The sequence below is a fragment of the Lepisosteus oculatus genome, chromosome 14, assembly GCF_040954835.1.
Source record: "Lepisosteus oculatus isolate fLepOcu1 chromosome 14, fLepOcu1.hap2, whole genome shotgun sequence".
NCBI lineage: Eukaryota > Metazoa > Chordata > Actinopteri > Semionotiformes > Lepisosteidae > Lepisosteus > Lepisosteus oculatus.
Window position 1 is genome coordinate 27,036,755 of NC_090709.1, and position 17,781 is coordinate 27,054,535.

The 17,781-nt window shown below is 39.9% G+C and overlaps 3 non-coding genes across 3 annotated transcripts; 1 reads left to right on the plus strand and 2 right to left on the minus strand.

The window, feature by feature from the left end:
• Nucleotides 1–11,062: 11,062 nt before the first annotated feature.
• On the minus strand, nt 11,063–11,135 carry trnak-uuu (transfer RNA lysine (anticodon UUU)). The gene has a single exon. It is a non-coding gene; the product is annotated as a tRNA-Lys (tRNA).
• A 1,316-nt stretch (nt 11,136–12,451) lies between these two features.
• trnaa-cgc (transfer RNA alanine (anticodon CGC)) lies at nt 12,452–12,523 on the minus strand. The gene has a single exon. It is a non-coding gene; the product is annotated as a tRNA-Ala (tRNA).
• A 1,541-nt stretch (nt 12,524–14,064) lies between these two features.
• Nucleotides 14,065–14,137, plus strand: trnak-uuu (transfer RNA lysine (anticodon UUU)). The gene has a single exon. It is a non-coding gene; the product is annotated as a tRNA-Lys (tRNA).
• Nucleotides 14,138–17,781: the final 3,644 nt, after the last annotated feature.

A 17,781-nucleotide genomic window follows, 5' to 3' on the forward strand; every position in this document is an offset into this window, starting at 1 on the left:
ACTTCCTCAAGATATTCGGTGTTCTATACAGAAAATCGAAAATTAAAGTGCTAATGTGCCAAGAGGGGTGGTCTGAGGCAAAGACTGCGGTAGAGGAAGAATAAGCTCCGCATGATAACGCGTGTCTAATACTCGGCCCCTGAAAGGCATCATATTCGTTCAACTGCCTGCCAGCTCTGACTCTTGCACAAATTTCGCGGTACGTGTGTACGAGCTTATAATTCAGGAATATCAATGGTCAGACGTTTATGGTGGGTTTGTGTTTTGTATTATTTAGTGAATGGAAAAAAACATTTTCAAAACTACAGCTCGAATGAAATAATAAAAAATGTTTATTTGCCTGTTTGTTGTAAGAGCTGTCCCAAAAATATTCATCTACATCAGAATAGTACCTGAACGTGACTGGACCTTCTTGGATTTTAGGAAATTTATTTTTGCACATCTTGGCCTACGATCAGGAATACCTTCCTGATTTCCCCGTGTTTATTGTTTCTACCTGTGATCTCGGAAAGAAAGACCCACTACCTGTGAAATAGGTAAAACTGAAATATTCCGGGAATTAGCTGTGGTTTAAGAGGAGTGTATGAAGGTATTAAAGGAGAGAAGAGACGCGCATTCCGCACGGGGAGCGCAGAACCATGAACCGTGCCTGTGTCTTTTCTTATATAACCGCTGAGCCCGGACACAGTGTCTCAAGCCAGTGAAATACAGGAGAAACTGAAAGGAAAACAGTGTTTCTTTTAATAAGTCTTCAGGTTTTATATTTCGGTCTTTCACATTTGAATGCATACTTTGCAGTTAATCTTTCCTCGATTACAGGCAGCCCAAAGAGTTCTTAAGGCAAAAAATCGGAGCCTATTTGACTTTCTGCTAATCACATAAGTGTTCAAGAAGTATTTCCCTGCCCATCATGTGCCCCCAAGCTGGTTTCTGTTTTCCTCTTCCTGTTGTTGTCAGCGAGCACAAGAAGACAGGAAAAACGCAAGGCAGGGAAAAGACGGCAGCTTTTAGAAGCAATGGAAAAACATGAGCCCTTAAATCTGACACATGAGACCACTCGGCCATCCTGACAAGCTACAGATGGTGGTGGGTTGGAAGCACAAGTAATTCACAAAACTGAGAAATGGTTTGCTGGAGAGGCACCAAGTTGCCTGTTGTAGCCTAAACGGATCGCGGATATCAAATATTCGGATAAATTCAGTGTGCTTTACAGCCTTCGTGTAATACTTTGATCTGCTAGGGTGCAGTCGTCTTCACAATCTGGATTATCTCATAAAGAGCGACGTCAGTGTAAAACAGCTATCATTTTTAAGAACAGACGTTGTATTGCATATTAATAATTGATTTATTTTCCTGATTACAATACAGTATATTTTCCTGATTGCAATGTATTGTGAAGCATAAAAGCCAGCTGCATCAATCTCTATTACGCGTCATTTATGAAGGCGTTTCAAATAGCAGCCAGTGCAGTATTAACGCTTTTGGAGCATGTATTATATTGTAAATAGTCTTATTTAAATAGTTCAGGTGGATAGCTGCGTCAGCATGCGTAGGCTGCAAAGGAACAAGTAATAGGTTTATTCCATGCTGAAAAAAAGAAGAAAGAGAACACAACGTTTCGGCCGTGGAGCCTTCTTCAGGTGTGGCTCCACGGCCGAAACGTTGTGTTCTCTTTCTTCTTTTTTTCAGCATGGAATAAACCTATTACTTGTTCCTTATTTAAATAAGTTTAAATTGGCACACTGTTATTTAGACAGTGCCAACCAGTCTGACCTCCTACAACCTGTGCCCGCTGAGTAGATCTTAAAGCAGCTGCAGCCAGAGTAGCCGTAATGGCAACAGTGTTTGGAGTTCGGCTTATTTCTTCTGCAGAACCACCGGTATCGGAATATACTGATCCGCAAAAGAAGCGCTTTCGGTTTCTGATCGTTTTAATTGAGTGCTGCTCTAAACTTTACATTTGCTCGTACTAGTTTCCTCCATGAAAAAAAATACGTTTCCCTCATTACTTGATTTCACTTTTTTCGTATCAAATAAATAAAGGCAGGAAGGCTCGTTGTCTAAAGCGTTGCATTCAGTTAGCAGTTTCTCCTGGAGACGTTTGTTCAAATCCCACTTCTGATGAAAAGCTTTTCTCGTTAGAGTAGAAACGATAGAAGCCTTAAGTGGGAAAAAAATCACAACATCTCGCATTTCACCTGTTTAATGTTGTCTCAGTGATTGATAGCTCTTCTCCCTTGCAGGGTGACGGCAAACTTCTTCAGAAAGGGAGTCTCCCAGGTACGGCTTTTCTTCGTCAAGAGACAACAGAAACAGACTTCAAACTGACATGAATTACTTCATGAGCGTTTATGACCGTCTTTAAAAAGCTGAGAGAAGGCGAAAACGTCATTGGAAATGAGGAAATGTCTGCTGACTGTAAACAGGGCTCACGCTCAGCTGCGAATAAGCGCTTCTCTTTAGTACAGTGTTGAGTACCTACGCTTGTTGCGCGGGAGACCGGGGTACTTTTCTGTGACAGGGTGCTGGTTGGTTTAATTTTTTAACAACCTGAAAGTGTGTACTGTGTACTAACTTTCGAACTACTTAGTGCGGTAGAATATGGAGATCATCTCTAGCTCTGAGCTCAACTGCAAGAAGAAGTCATGCTGAACAAAGTCAGAGCCCAGCTGAACGTGTGCTCAGTGTGGTGCTCAGGACACGGGAGCATTGTTGTGGTTCTAATTAGCACGAACTGCAGGGGCTCTGAATCAGAACGTTTCAATTTATCTGTTCAGTAAATTAAAATGCAGGACACGTTAAAAGCAGATTATGACTATATAACCGAATGTCCCTCACAGTTTAAAAGATACCAGTAAGGACACACAATTACTAATGCGACACGTATTGGAAATAGTCCCAAAACAAGCACGTATCGCAGTTGGTAGACCCCTGTAATAATTTTGCAGTGACAGAACACTTTGAAGATTTGCAATCTATTTAAATATGAATTTTCTAAATTTCAGTTCTCTTTACTCCCTGGCATAACTGAACTCTCACCTTCACATACTAAAGGCATTACATGCATTAGCTGTGATAATGCTTCTAAGAAACACAGAATGACATTTAGTTTTGTTCCTCATTTCCCCCAAGAAAAAAAAAGGAGTCAATTTCCGCCTGGAATGATTGATGCCCCATCAAACATGTTTTAATATCCACGGAAGTTTATACAGTAGAATCCCGGTTTGTGGCTTAAATTCAAGGTAAAAAAGACTGAGGAAACGAGTTGGAAACAATGTCGATCTGGGATTTTACTCATCCGGAACATTTCACTACATTGGGCAGTATGTGCCAGAGAGCAGCTCCTGATATCCCTTCGATAGCTCAGTTGGTAGAGTGGGGAACTGTAATAAAAACACTTGGGAATCCTTAGGTTGTTGGTTCAACTCTGGCTTGAAGGAAGGTGCTTCTTGTGTATTTTAATCAAAGAGTTAAAATAGTGAATCTGTTTAATTCAGTCGTTGATCAAAAGCTCAATAAACGACGAAGCAGAGGCTCCTGTTCCGAATTCAGCTCCTGTCTGATTGTCTTGTTTTGGCCAAGATCTGATCTATGAATTAAAGGACTACTCTGTCTGCTTTGTAATTCAAAAATACATTTTGTAATGCAAATGTCAAGTTTTTTGTAGATATAAAGGTGTTCTCTGTTTTCAAAGGATAGCTACTTAATTGGCTTTATGATTTGGTATTGATTTTGTATCGTTGTATTATCAACTTTGTGCTTTCTGTGTTTTTATCGTATTGTGGACTTATTTTTTAAACAAATGCTTACAAAGGCAGACACAGCACACATATGTTTATACCAGCGGTGAATTGTACATTTTTATTAAGTACAATCTACTGTGCATTTTTGGGAGTATAACAGGTTCGATATAAAGTGGCAAAAATCTAAAAGGGGAAAATACCCCAGACGGCGTGTAAAGCCCTTGTTGTGGCTGTTGTTTTATTTTTAGATAAAAATGGCGTAGTGTGCACGAAATGTTGCAGAAACACAATCTAATATTTTAATAACTGTTATTTTAATAATTTGATAAGTATGAGGCCCCAGATCCAAATCTTCGGTTCTGATTTTTTAAACATGATATCTTCCCTTCCTCTCGATGTGAGCAATTGTTTTTTTTTCACGTTGCGATCCAAAGAGCCTCAGACGCACAGTCTAACAGTAACCAAACCAGAATGGATTCTTCTGGGAGCCGGACTGAGCTCATTCTCACTCCCTGTGTTGAAAACAGAATTAGCTCTTCCCCAAACATCGTCTACAGATCACTTGTGTGCTTTTAACCTTCTCGCAGCTACAGGCGAGACTGAAGCTGGAGATGTGAAGGCAACCGCTGGTGCATCTTCTCCAAATTTCACTTCTCTTTTTTTTAAAAAGTAGATATAGCCCTGAAAAAAGCCTTAGCTTTATCAGTTTTTACATGAATCGATTTTGAAACAAATATTATATTTTTATTGCAATTTACATAATAATAATAATTATTATTATCATCACTTACACTTATATAGCGCTTTTCTGGACACTCCACTCAAAGCGCTTTACAGGTAATGGGGAATCCCACTACCGCCACCAATGTGCAGCCCCACCTGGATGATGCAACGGCAGCCATACTGTGCCAAAATGCTCACCACACATCAACAATCAGTGGGGAGGAGAGCAGAGTAATGAAGCCAGTTCATAGATGGGGATTATTAGGAGGCCATTACTGGTAAGGACCATTGGAAAATTGGGCCAGGATGCTGGGGTTACACCCCTACTCTTTCAAGAGACGACCTGGGATTTTTAAAGGCCAGAGAGAGTCAGGACCTCAGTTTTACTTCTCAGCCGACGGACGGCACCTGTTTACAGTTTAGTGTCCCCGTCATTATACTGGGGCATTAGGACCCACATGGACCACAGGGTGAGCGCCCAGCGACAGAAACCAGATGGTACCGTGTGTCGGGCTCGGCTGTGAGCAGGACAATGATGTCACGGGGACAAAGTAGAAAAAATCAAAACGGTTCTGTAAAAGACCTGTGTCAGCTGTCGGTTCGCATTCTGGACTCTAAATCCATCGATCTGATTTCAAATCTCTCTAACACCTGAGCTGTGGCTTCTTTTGAGTAGTTATTCAGGAGAACATTATGTTAATCGTATAGATGAAACGTTTAATATATTCAGGTGGATAGCTACTTCAGCATGCATATCTGCAAAGAAACAAGAAATATTGTAGGTTTAATCCATGCTGAAAAGAGAAGAGAGAAAACAAACCTGAAGAAGTTTTCATAGCTGAAACATTGTGTTTTCTCTCTTCTCTTTTCAGCATGAAATAAACCTATTACTTGTTCCTTTAATATATTGTTCGGTTGAATTCAAAATGCTTTACTACTACAAGAGAGGATTATAGTATGGAGGATGAGACAAATTTATGATTTCTTGGAAGAAAATGGTTTTACTTTGCATTCGAAATGAATCAAAACTTTTCCGTGACACACAAACCCTTTGTCTTTTTTAAAGATATCATATTTTTAAACAGACAAGTATAGTTGTCTTACTTAGTATAGTTTTTTACTTAGAAATTTTGGATGGGGGTGATGCATTACTAGTAGTGGCACTGAGGTCACTATGGTGCTGTTGAGCACCATAAGGTTAGGGCCAGTGGTGTAATGTATAATGCATCTGACTTTGGATCAGAAGATTGTAGGTTTGACTCCTGTCTGACTCATGTTGCTTTTAAACCAGTAGTAGATTTTCTTTATGTAAATTAACTGCAGCTGAAAGCTATAGAAAACACATTGGGTAAATTGCAATGAACTGTCGAACTGTTTTGCACGAAGCTGCAGACTACTTAACACGGTACTGTCTGAAGATCAGCTCCTGCTCTGAGCTCAATAGCAATGCAAAACTGTGCGTAACAAAGCTGGCGAGCAGCTGAACTTGTGCTAAGTAGTCAGTTCGGTGATGAGGGTTCAGTACTGGCGTTGTTCTAATTAGCACGAACTGCACAGGCTGAATCAGACCATTTCAAATAGTCTGATCAGTGTAGGACAAGTTAATGAAGAATTATTACTTAGTCTGTCTCTTGTTTGTATATAAATGAATGTCTCTGACAACTTAATGTTAGTTTTTAATTTAGTTTTAGTTTTACGATGTAGATCAGGCGTTGACATATGCACAAGCACACGAAATGTCTCACTCCTGATTCAGCTCATGCTCCATACGAGTGAAGCGATTCCTCCTGCTTCTCGTACAACCATATCAGAACAGAAGCCCGTGTCACCCCGCTCTGATTCAAGAGCGACTCACATCTTGACAGGATGCCTGACATGAAAGGGGGGGGGGGTACTGTCACGCCCTCTGCAGCCAGAGGGCGCTCCTTCTCTGTCCTGTCCCTAGTTTCCAGCCTGCTGTCCTTCCTGTCCCTCTCTTTCCCTTGGGCTATATATTTCCGGGTCTTGCACTCTGTCCTCGCTCAGCATTGACGTTCGGATGTCCTGAGACCCGCCTAGCACCAGGGCGCCCCACGTCCGCTCCCTGAGGGCACAGGTTTCTTTACGGCATTCCTGAACTCTTTGCACTAATGAGCCTTTTTCCAGTCTCGCCTCTACGCATATGGGTCTTTTTCCGCTCTCCTACTCCCCATGGTTAGTCCCTTTGGACGTCCGTGACAGGTGCCCCTTTGGAATAGTTGTCAGAAAATGTGAGAAAAGGAAAGTTACAGTGCCTTGCGAAAGTATTCGGCCCCCTTGAACTTTTCAACCTTTTGCCACATTTCAGGCTTCAAACATAAAGATATAAATTTTTTATTTTATGTGAAGAATCACCAACAAGTTGGACACAATTGTGAAGTGGAACGAAATCTATTGGATTTTTGAAACTTTTTTAACTAATAAAAAAATGAAAAGTGGGGCGTGCAAAATTATTCGGCCCCCTTGCGTTAATACTTTGTAGAGCCACCTTTTGCTGCGATTACAGCTGCAAGTCGCTTGGGGTATGTCTCTATCAGTTTTGCACATCGAGAGACTGAAATTCTTGCCCATTCTTCCTTGCAAAACAGCTCGAGCTCAGTGAGGTTGGATGGAGAGCGTTTGTGAACAGCAGTTTTCAGCTCTTTCCACAGATTCTCGATTGGATTCAGGTCTGGACTTTGACTTGGCCATTCAAACACCTGGATACGTTTATTTGTGAACCATTCCTTTGTAGATTTTGCTGTATGTTTGGGATCATTGTCTTGTTGGAAGATAAATCTCCCTCCCAGTTTCAGGTCTTTTGCAGACTCCAACAGGTTTTCATCCAGAATGGTCCTGTATTTGGCTGCATCCATCTTCCCCTCAATTTTAACCATCTTCCCTGTCCCTGCTGAAGAAAAGCAGGCCCAAACCATGATGCTGCCACCACCATGTTTGACAGTGGGGATGGTGTGTTGAGGGTGATGAGCTGTGTTGCTTTTACGCCAAACATATCGTTTTGCATTGTGGGCAAAAAGTTCGATTTTGGTTTCATCTGACCAGAGCACCTTCTTCCACATGTTTGGGGTGTCTCCCAGGTGGCTTGTGGCAAACTTTAGACGAGACTTTTTATGGATATCTTTGAGAAATGGCTTTCTTCTTGCCACTCTTCCATAAAGGCCAGATTTGTGCAGTGTAAGACTGATTGTTGTCCTATGGACAGACTCTCCCACCTCAGCTGTAGTTCTCTGCAGTTCATCCAGAGTGATCATGGGCCTCTTGGCTGCATCTCTGATCAGTCTTCTCCTTGTCTGAGCTGAAAGTTTAGAGGGACGGCCAGGTCTTGGTAGATTTGCAGTGGTCTGATACTCCTTCCATTTCAAGATGATCGCTTGCACAGTGCTCCTTGGGATGTTTGAAGCTTGGGAAATCTCTTTGTATCCAAATCCGGCTTTAAACTTCTCCACAACAGTATTACGGACCTGCCTGGTGTGTTCCTTGGTCTTCATGATGCTCTCTGCGCTTTCAACAGAACCTTGAGACTATCACAGAGCAGGTGCATTTATACAGAGACTTGATTACACACAGGTGGATTCTATTTATCACCATCAGTCATTTAGGACAACATTGGATCATTCAGAGATCCTCGCTGAACTTCTGGAGTGAGTTTGCTGCACTGAAAGTAAAGGGGCCGAATAATTTTGCACGCCCCACTTTTCATTTTTTTATTAGTTAAAAAAGTTTCAAAAATCCAATAGATTTCGTTCCACATCACAATTGTGTCCCACTTGTTGGTGATTCTTCACATAAAATAAAAAATTTATATCTTTATGTTTGAAGCCTGAAATGTGGCAAAAGGTTGAAAAGTTCAAGGGGGCCGAATACTTTCGCAAGGCACTGTATGGACAGTAAGCTCTCACACACAGCTCTCAAACACAGCATTAGAGATTGGAATCTGTAAAAAAAAACTACCCGTCTCCCCTGCATTTAACGGTGCTGTTGTTTTTATTTTACATATTGTTAGCATTTTAATGAATTGTTAAAAGATTTATACACAAATAGCTAAATACGAAACGTAAAAAACCCAACTGTAAGCAATTGACCATTCATATTCCTGAATTTTAAATCCCTGTGTTTATCTGTGTCCAAGTGCCTGGTGCAGCTATTTTGAAAGCATACCTCAAGGTGGACTTTACACGCAGTCTGGGGGTATTTTCTCCTTTTACATTTTTGCGATTTTATATCGAACCTGGTATACTCCCAAAAGTGCACAGTAGCTTGTACTGTGTGCCCTGTTTGCCTTTGTAAGCATTTGTTTAAAAAATAAGTTTACAATACGATAAAACAGAGAAAGCACAAACTTAATAATATAATGATTCAAAATCAAAACCAAATCATAAAGTCAATTAAGTACCTAACTTTTGAAAACAGACAACACTTTATCTACAAAAAACTTGACATTTGTATCTATTTTTGAATTACAAAGCAGACAGAGCAGTCCCTGAAAGACCAGAAAGACCAGATTTGTTAAAATCCCTTGTACCAATTTAGATTGATCTTGATCAGAACACGACCATCAGACGTGAGGAGGAATTCGGAACAGGAGCCTCTGCTTCATCGTTTATTGAGCTTCTGATCAACGTCTGAGTGAAAGTTATTTATTGTCTTTGATTAAAGTACGCAAAAGGCACCTGCGTACAACTTTTAGCTCATAAATTCATCGTACATTTATATCCCATCAATATTAGCAATGTTATCTTTACCTAGCACTAAATGTAGCTCTAAATAAATGCAAATTTTAAAAAACATGTAAAAATAAATGCTATTCCGTATATTGTAACTTTGTGGTATTTAGAATTTTTATCTGAGGATGCAGGGGAAAGTATTATACAACTGTGAAAGAATCTCGAATTTTAATACAATTTCGATAAAAAGAAAACCAAAATCCGTAACATGGAGAGATTTGATTTGAACCGATGTTCGCAGCTCAATAATCCATTCGTCCTCGAAAGAAGCAAAGGTTAGTATGTTTTGAGTGTCACCATGATCCTCTTCTCAATCCAAACGAAAGGTTTTATGTGATCCTGATCCCACTAGAAAAAGAGTCAATTTCCGCCTGCAATGACATCCTTCAAATGTTTTATGAGAACTCTGGACGTGTATAGAGTAGAAGCCTGGTCCATTTCTTCTACTAAACGAGACTATGGGAGTGAGTATTTTGATGTCGAACTGGGATTTAAATAAAGAGGAACACTACACTACATTGGGCTACGCGTGTGACAAAACGTTTATTTTCCGACCTCTCGATAGCTCAGTTGCTAGCTCTTAAGACTGTAGAAAAAAACAGCGAGTATTTCTTATTTCCCTGGCCTGAATCCAGTTTGAAGGATGGTGTTTTCTTGTTCCTTAATCAAAAAGTGAAAATTGCGAATTTGTCTTTCATTTTGACGTTCACCCGAAAGCTCAGTATACAAAGAAGTAGAGGCTCCTGTTCTGAATAATCCTCATGTCTGATTGTTTTGCTTAGACCTTTAAAATGTACACTGTGGTGTTTGCTCTTTCTAACACAATTAAAAAGCCGCCGACAAACTTACCGATCAGGAATTTAGTTCAGTGACAGCGCGCACTTAAGACGCTCCGTTTTCTATCGCCGGCATCTCTGTATTCTTTTTAAACGCGATATCTTTTATTCTTTGTGTTTGAATTTCAGGGAGACTCGTAAACCCTTTCTGTTTTAAAGATACATTATTTTAAACCAGCCATAATGAAAGACGTTGTAACTAGACACACGTACAAAACACATGAATAGTAACGGCTTTGAATGCAATACAAACGCCAATGGCACAATGGATAACGTGTCTGATTACGAATCAGAAAACTTTAGGTTTCTACTCCTTCCTGGTTCGTGAAGAAGCTTTTAAACCACACTACTCAACACTGACATCGTAGTGTGTCATCTTGCCTGTGGTACTTAGAGCAGCGCTCAATAAAAATGATCAGAAACCGAAAGCGCTTCTTATGCGGATCAGTATATTCCGATTCCACTGGTTCTGCAAAAGAAATAAGAAAAGCCGAACTCAAAGCACTGTGTTGCCATTACGGGTACTCTGTCTGCTGCTGCTTTAAGATCTACTCACACCGTGTTGCCATTAAGGCTACCTAGTTAAAAAAAAACTTATCGTCACCTTTTTGAACGTGATTATTAGACACCCGTTAAATCTCAACCGAGGTTTCTTGAGAGATTTTCAGCGAGCGAGTATTAAAAAACTACGTCGCTTCCAACCTCTGCTGTCACTGTAAACTCGGACGTGATGTTCTGCAGATGTGCAGTGTGCCTTTCCTCTTGTCGTATTCAAGAGTACTCACTGTGTGAGCTCCTCACTGCGTGTTCTGTACTCTACTGTGATTTAATTTAGATGATTACGTGGAGTAGAGTGACAAGATCTACTTGAACACTTTCAGTTTGTGAAATGAAACACTAAATACACTACTGTAAATACAAGTAATGGACATTTAAAATAACCACAGTACAGCTAGAACAGTGAAAGATTAAAGACTATTTAGAATGACATTCACAATAGACTTAAGAACAGCACATCCGCCCGAACAGGGACTTGAACCCTGGGCCCTCAGATTAAAAGTCTGATGCTCTACCGACTGAGCTATCCGGGCTCTGAAAGAAAATCGACACTGTCGGGATCCTCGCAAGTCACATGTCTCTTGTTCCGAAGAGCAGTCATACCTGACCCGTCTGGAATGACCACTGACAGACTTTATCATGAAGCGACGGCACCACTACCAGTAGAATGAGTGAGAAATACAGCATGACATGGGTAGTTAAGGGGCTCCCACAATCCATCTTTCCTCACATTACTGATTTTTTTCAATAGCATTTGGACCTTTTTTCACATTCAGATTTTTTTCTCATTTAATAAAATCTTTTAATCAACAACATTAAAAAGAAAACAAATGGAACGTTTTTTGGAACCATAATTAAAAAACTATTTCAATGCCTTGGTTGTATACGTGTGCACACCCTTTATAAAGGGAGTTGCAACAGTGCTGAAATTTAAAGAGCATTTCTGTAGAGAAAACAGCCTTGATGTTAAGCTTAGGGAGCCTGTCTTTTCGAAATTCTATTTCTTGACACCTTGCACAGCCTCCCGACAGACTAACAAATATTTGTTGGAGAAATTGGCTCACACACCGGAAGACACTAACGTTTATTTACGTTAGAGTATGTGAATAACAGTTTAACCGAAAAAGTTTGTAATTGTGATTTTGTTAAAATTCAATAAATCGTCTATCAACAGTTAGAATTTATTAAGAAATTGTTTTATTTCATAAACTATAAGACAATTCAGAGAGTTTATAGGTCATATCCGTCGCTTATGTTCTTTTAACTCTAGAGTTCAGGATCCAAACCCAGCTGCGGACGATTGTGTTTCTTGGATCTCTTGTAATCATCAAAAGTCGATGTGTAATCCTTCAGTACTTTCTCGAGTTGTGCCATGGATATTTTATACGTTCAATACTTGTCATGCTGTTTTGCATTTTCCTTAACAAGCGGAAAAAGTTCAAAGTGTGTTTATGGCAGTGTTTCACATCTACACGAAAGCACTTGTAACAGTACAGGACACGCAGTGAGGAGTTCGTGAAGCTTTCAGTTTAGTGCGGAGTTTAGAAGGAGGATTCACTTGCTGAATGATCTCTCATGAAATCCTGGGCGAGATTCAACAGGTGTTTTCTGCAACAGCCATGACAAGTGTGACGCAATCTCAGGATTTCCTGAATTTGAACTAAATTATTAGTTCAAATAATTTAGGATTTAACAGAACTAAATGAGGTACATTTAAAACAGCAGCGCAACTCTGCAGCACGTCGAGTGTGCCTGCATTTAATTGTGTAAACCTGGCTCTCTCTGAACACAAGCAAAGAGTTCTCACTCAACAGAAGATTGCGATGTGAGTACTGTAATATAAAGCACCTGGAGATGCCAGGGATTGAACCCGGGACCTCATACATGCGAAGCATGCGCTCTACCACTGAGCTACATCCCCGATGGAAAAGGTAATGGAACAGACTTGTCCAGATGCTCACTGATCACAATCCACCACTCACGAGGAATGCCTGCAGTTTCCCACTTTCGCGTTTCCTCTACTACAGAGTAAATGCATGGGAATGAAGAAATAAGGAAGGAAAAATAATCGCATTGAAGCTTCAAGAGACTGGGCACAAATTAATCTATTATTTTTGTATCCAGTCACACGTGCGACGGTGGTTAATTCCCAGACGCGGGAGTGCTTTTTTCTACCTCCTTACTCGACTGTCTTTCAATTCTGTTTTATTTGAAAGCTTTTTGCATCTTTTAAGTGCTCTTGATTAAACTATGCATAGAAAAATAGCACTACTGATTATTTTCATGGGCCGATGCACACTTGTTCTGTACAACTCGAGTGATAAAGCCCTGTCTGCAAATATTGTAGAAGAACATAAAAGGGTGAAACAACGCCCCAACCACAGGAATGGTAACAGGCAGGATCGTGTTCTTATTTGATAAGTCCTTTTGAGATGTCTTGTCAATGCACACAGGCGTTAGAGCTGAATAATTTACTTTTAGTGGTGTTTTTAAACAAAGATGGAACATGTTATTTCTATACCAGGAAGAAAGGAGCAGACTTTAAGAGGCAAAAACGACACCTTATCAAAGCTAATATCAATTAAAATGACATCACAACAAAAAGTGGAGCCTTGAGTGAATAAAATTAGTTTTCATTGGACGTCTGTGTCTCTATAACTTTGTTGGTGAGAGAGAGGATTGTGATAATTTGCAGGTGCTTCTCGGAAGTGCGTTGGTGGTACAGGCGCCTTCCAAATAATTGAGTCGGGTTTGAATCCGCCAGTACAAACACAAATCTTTTCAAGATAATTTGTGGTCCGCTAACACATCTTTTGAAACACTACAACAGGTAACACCCCGTGTGAAACATCATGAACATCTGTTAAAGCCTGAGTTTTACATACTCTAATGTAAATAAACGTTAGTGTCTTCCGGTGTGTGAGCCAATTTCTACAAAAAATATTCGTTAGTCTGTCGGGAGGCTGTGCAAGGTGTTAAGAAATAGAATTTCTAAAAGACAGGCTCCCTAAGCTTAACATCAAGGCAGAAAAAATGCTGTTTTCTCTACAGAAATGCTCTTTAAATTTCAGCACTGTTGCAACTCCCTTTATAAAGGGTGTGCACACGTATACAACCAAGGCATTGAAAGTTTTTTTTTAATAATTGTTCCAAAAAAATGTTCCATTTGTTTTCTTTTTAATGTTGTTGATTAAAAGATTTTATTAAATGTGAAAAAAATCTGAATGTGAAAAAAGGTCAAAATGCTATTGAAAAAAATCAGTAATGTGAGGAAAGATGGATTGTAGGAGCCGCTTAACTACCCATGTCATGCTGTATTTCTCACTCATTCTACTGGGCGTGGTGCCGTCGCTTCATGATAAAGTCTGTCAGTGGTCATTCCAGACGGGTCAGGTATGACTGCTCTTCGGCACAAGAGACACGTGACTTGCCAGGATCCCGACAGTGTCGGTTCTTTTCAGAGCCCGGATAGCTCTGTCGGTAGAGCATCAGACTTTTAATCTGAGGGCCCAGGGTTCAAGTCCCTGTTCGGGCGGCTGCGCCGTTCTTAAGTCTATTGTGAATGTCATTCTAAGTAGTCTTTTATCTTTCACTCTTCTAGCTGTACTGTGGTTATTTTAAATGTCCATTACTTGTATTTACAGTAGTGTATTTAGTGTTTCATTTCACAAACCGAAAATGTTCAAGTAGATCTTGTCACTCTACTCCACTTAATCATCTAAATTAAATCACAGTAGAGTACAGAACACGCAGCGAGGAGCTCACACAGTGAGTACTCTTGAATACGACAAGAGGAAAGGCACACTGCACATCTGCAGAACATCACGTCCGAGTTTACAGTGACAGCAGAGGTTGGAAGCAAAGTAGTTTTTTTATTACTCGCTCGCTTAACGATCTCTCAAGAAACCTCGGTGGAGATTTAACGGGTGTCTAATAATCACGTTCAAAAAGGTGACGATAAGTTTTTTTTTTAACTAGGTAGCCTTAATGGCAACACGGTGTGAGTAGATCTTAAAGCAGCAGCAGACAGAGTACCCGTAATGGCACCGCAGTGCTTTGAGTTTGGCTTTTCTTATTTCTTCTGCAGAACCAGTGGTATCGGAATATACTGATCCGCATAAGAAGCGCTTTTGGGTTCTGATCATTTTTATTGAGCGCTACTCTAAACTTTACATTTGCTCGGGCTAGTTTTCCCCATGAAAAAAAGACATATCCCTAATTACATAATTTCACTTTTTTCTTATCAACGAGTAGAAAGAAATAAAATATATACTTCATTATAAGTACTGTATCTGGGAACAGTGTGTAGATGACAGGTTTGTGACTTTCTCATGAGCACGGTATATGAATCCTTCAGATTAAAGGCACTGTGAGTTTGAATAAAATTAAGGATAGTCTGTCCCAGCTCGCCGCGATGGTATAGTGGTCAGTACTTTGTGCTGTGACCGCAATACCCGCGCTTTGAATCCGGGTGACAGCAGCCCAAGACAAGAGAGCTTCCTTCGTCTATGTTATTTCAGTGAAGGGGGGGCATGCGTGTACAGCGAGCGGTCATCGAGTTGATGTGTTGCCCCACATAAGCAATGTGAACCAACACTGCTTTACAAAGGAGCACTACCTGAGCTTATCGTTGGTAAACTGGAGACCAGACCGACCTCTTCTCTGACGAGAAGAAAAGGACAGGAGCCACAGTATTTAATATAAATAAGAGATTTCAATTTTCTGTGGCGCAACTAGTACCAAACACTTAATCTCGGGGTTGTGAATTCGAGCTCCACGCTGGTAAGAAATCATATAGGTTATGATAAATTTACTTTTTTTAAATAAAAAGTAATATTATAAAACTTTCCCGATACCAGTTTGCAGGTGACATTTTCTTTATAAAAGTAATCTTTAGTATGGGATCAATAACCGCGCCAGAACAAATATCGGAAAGAAATCGCCTGTCACTAATGAATTTAAGGAAAGTAGAGACATAGTCAGAAAACCAACATATAGGAAATGTTAGTTACTTTGTATGTGCTTTAGCGTTTTCTTTTATATACCGAAAAAAATTTCAAGGCGTTCTAGTCGCTGTACTCCTCGTAGATAAGACGAAATCACAATACAGTACAGGACATGCAGTGAGGAGCTCACGCAACGAATAGTCTTGAACATGCCAAGCGTAAAGGCACACTGCACATCTGCGAAACATCACATCCTAGTTTAGTTACAGTGAGATTATAGACTGGAAGCTAGGAAGTCTCAGATCACTTTTTTATTAAAAGTTCAAGCAGACACAAATACCTTTGTAAGAGACATTTCAGAATCCCAGTCAAATCCAGTACGATTGCTGGATCCCTCGAATTCGGCAATATCACAGATCTGCAGTCCACGATTAGAATACTTTAGGTGCGTTGTGTAAGACATACCGCCCAGAGCATTTCTAAGACAGGAAATACATTTTCGTTACGAAATGAGATATACTGTACGTAGAGTGAAATGGTCTGGTACGAGTCCTAAGTTTGAATAGTTAAAAAAAGACGAAAAGGGTTAATTACAGACTCTTTTGAAATATAAGAACATTAAAGCTGCGCGGACCTTATCTTCATTTACCTAGTTTAATCGTTTTCAGAAAGTATAATTATATTATTTTATGTACTCCTGACGATTCTACTGATGTTATAAGTGCTCTTGTTTATATTGAATCTATTTTGTTGTTCAAATAAAAAGTAAAAAAAAAACTTTCCAGATGCGGCTGCTGTAAAAATAAAATGATATTAAAGGCGTTGTACGTAGAGTTCTGAAGCCTGTTCCACAGAAGAACTAGCTGAGATGAAAAGTTCGATATTCTACTGACAGGGCTATTATCGTCAACTCAGTTTCTTTCTGAAACAACATTTTTCGGGAAAAACTTACACAAAAATTTCACAATTTGAAATAAAATGCTTGCTTAAAAGTGCAGATTATTTTTTACCCAAAAACTGGGTAAAACCGACCCGTTGGAGTCTCTGTGGTACCATTGGTCAGTGCAGGCAGGTCGGTACTAAAATGATAGTAAGGTGTTGGTTCAAGCACATCTAGGCACGCCTTTCTCACTGTTCCATCGTGAACATCATCTAGAGAAAAAGTGGCATGTACTGTTTAGTACATTATTGACCTTAATAATTAATAATTTGAGGGAATACAAGTGCTTTGCATGTATCGAATTACAGCACGTAACAACTGACTACCTGAGTCGATATCACCGGGCAATTTCCAATAACGACCAACATCAGAAACTTCAAGAAAAATAAGATTCCATATCTTGGAATGTAGGGCGGGAGAATTCATTTATAATCCTGTTGCATCTTGAGCTAAACTCAAGAGGGCACAAGCCCTAGAACCCGAATCCGTTACAATAACAAAAGGACAGACATTGAAATATGGGCTATTTCGAAGTAGCAAATGTGAGATATAAAGTCGGAATTCTGAGTTGCTAAGTCGCAATTCTGAGATACCATAGCGGTTTTTTTTTTACTCCCTGGCGGAAACGGGCTTCCATAGAAATCCGGGTTGTAAATAACAACTGTCACTACACACGACTGAGTTCTTGAGGCTGGCACCTAAGACCACTCAGCCATCCTGACAAGCAGTGGAGGATGCCCGTTACTTTGTCAAAGGATTATTAACTACTTTTCTTTTCTTATTATTACAGAGATTTCTACATTGCAAGACAATTGACGATTTAGATAAAGGTATATCGTGGCACGCAAACCAGGCACGGAGAGGGTTTGAACCCGCGCTCTTCAGTTTACGAAACCGATGCCTTACCACTTGGCCACCGCACAGACAGTTTAGTTTTTTTTCCCATCAAGGCTAATACATTTTGAAAAAAAAAATCTGTGCGCAAATTGCAATGGCAGGAGAAGTAAAGAATATAGTTCTTCTGTGGAGCTGGCTTCAGACTCTGCTTATAGCGCCCGTCAAATAAAATAGATATTTTATTTTTACAGGAAGACGCATTCCGAAATGTATCTCTGCAGTTTTAGAAAAGTTTTGAATGGTATATTTTATACAACGCACAAACCGTATTCTAATTGCAGACTGCAGATCTGTGCAGCAATCCTACTACATTTCACTGTGATTCTGAAATACTTCTAGCAAACATATTCAGGTTTCCTTGAACTTTAATAAAAAACTACTTCGCTTTCAATCTCT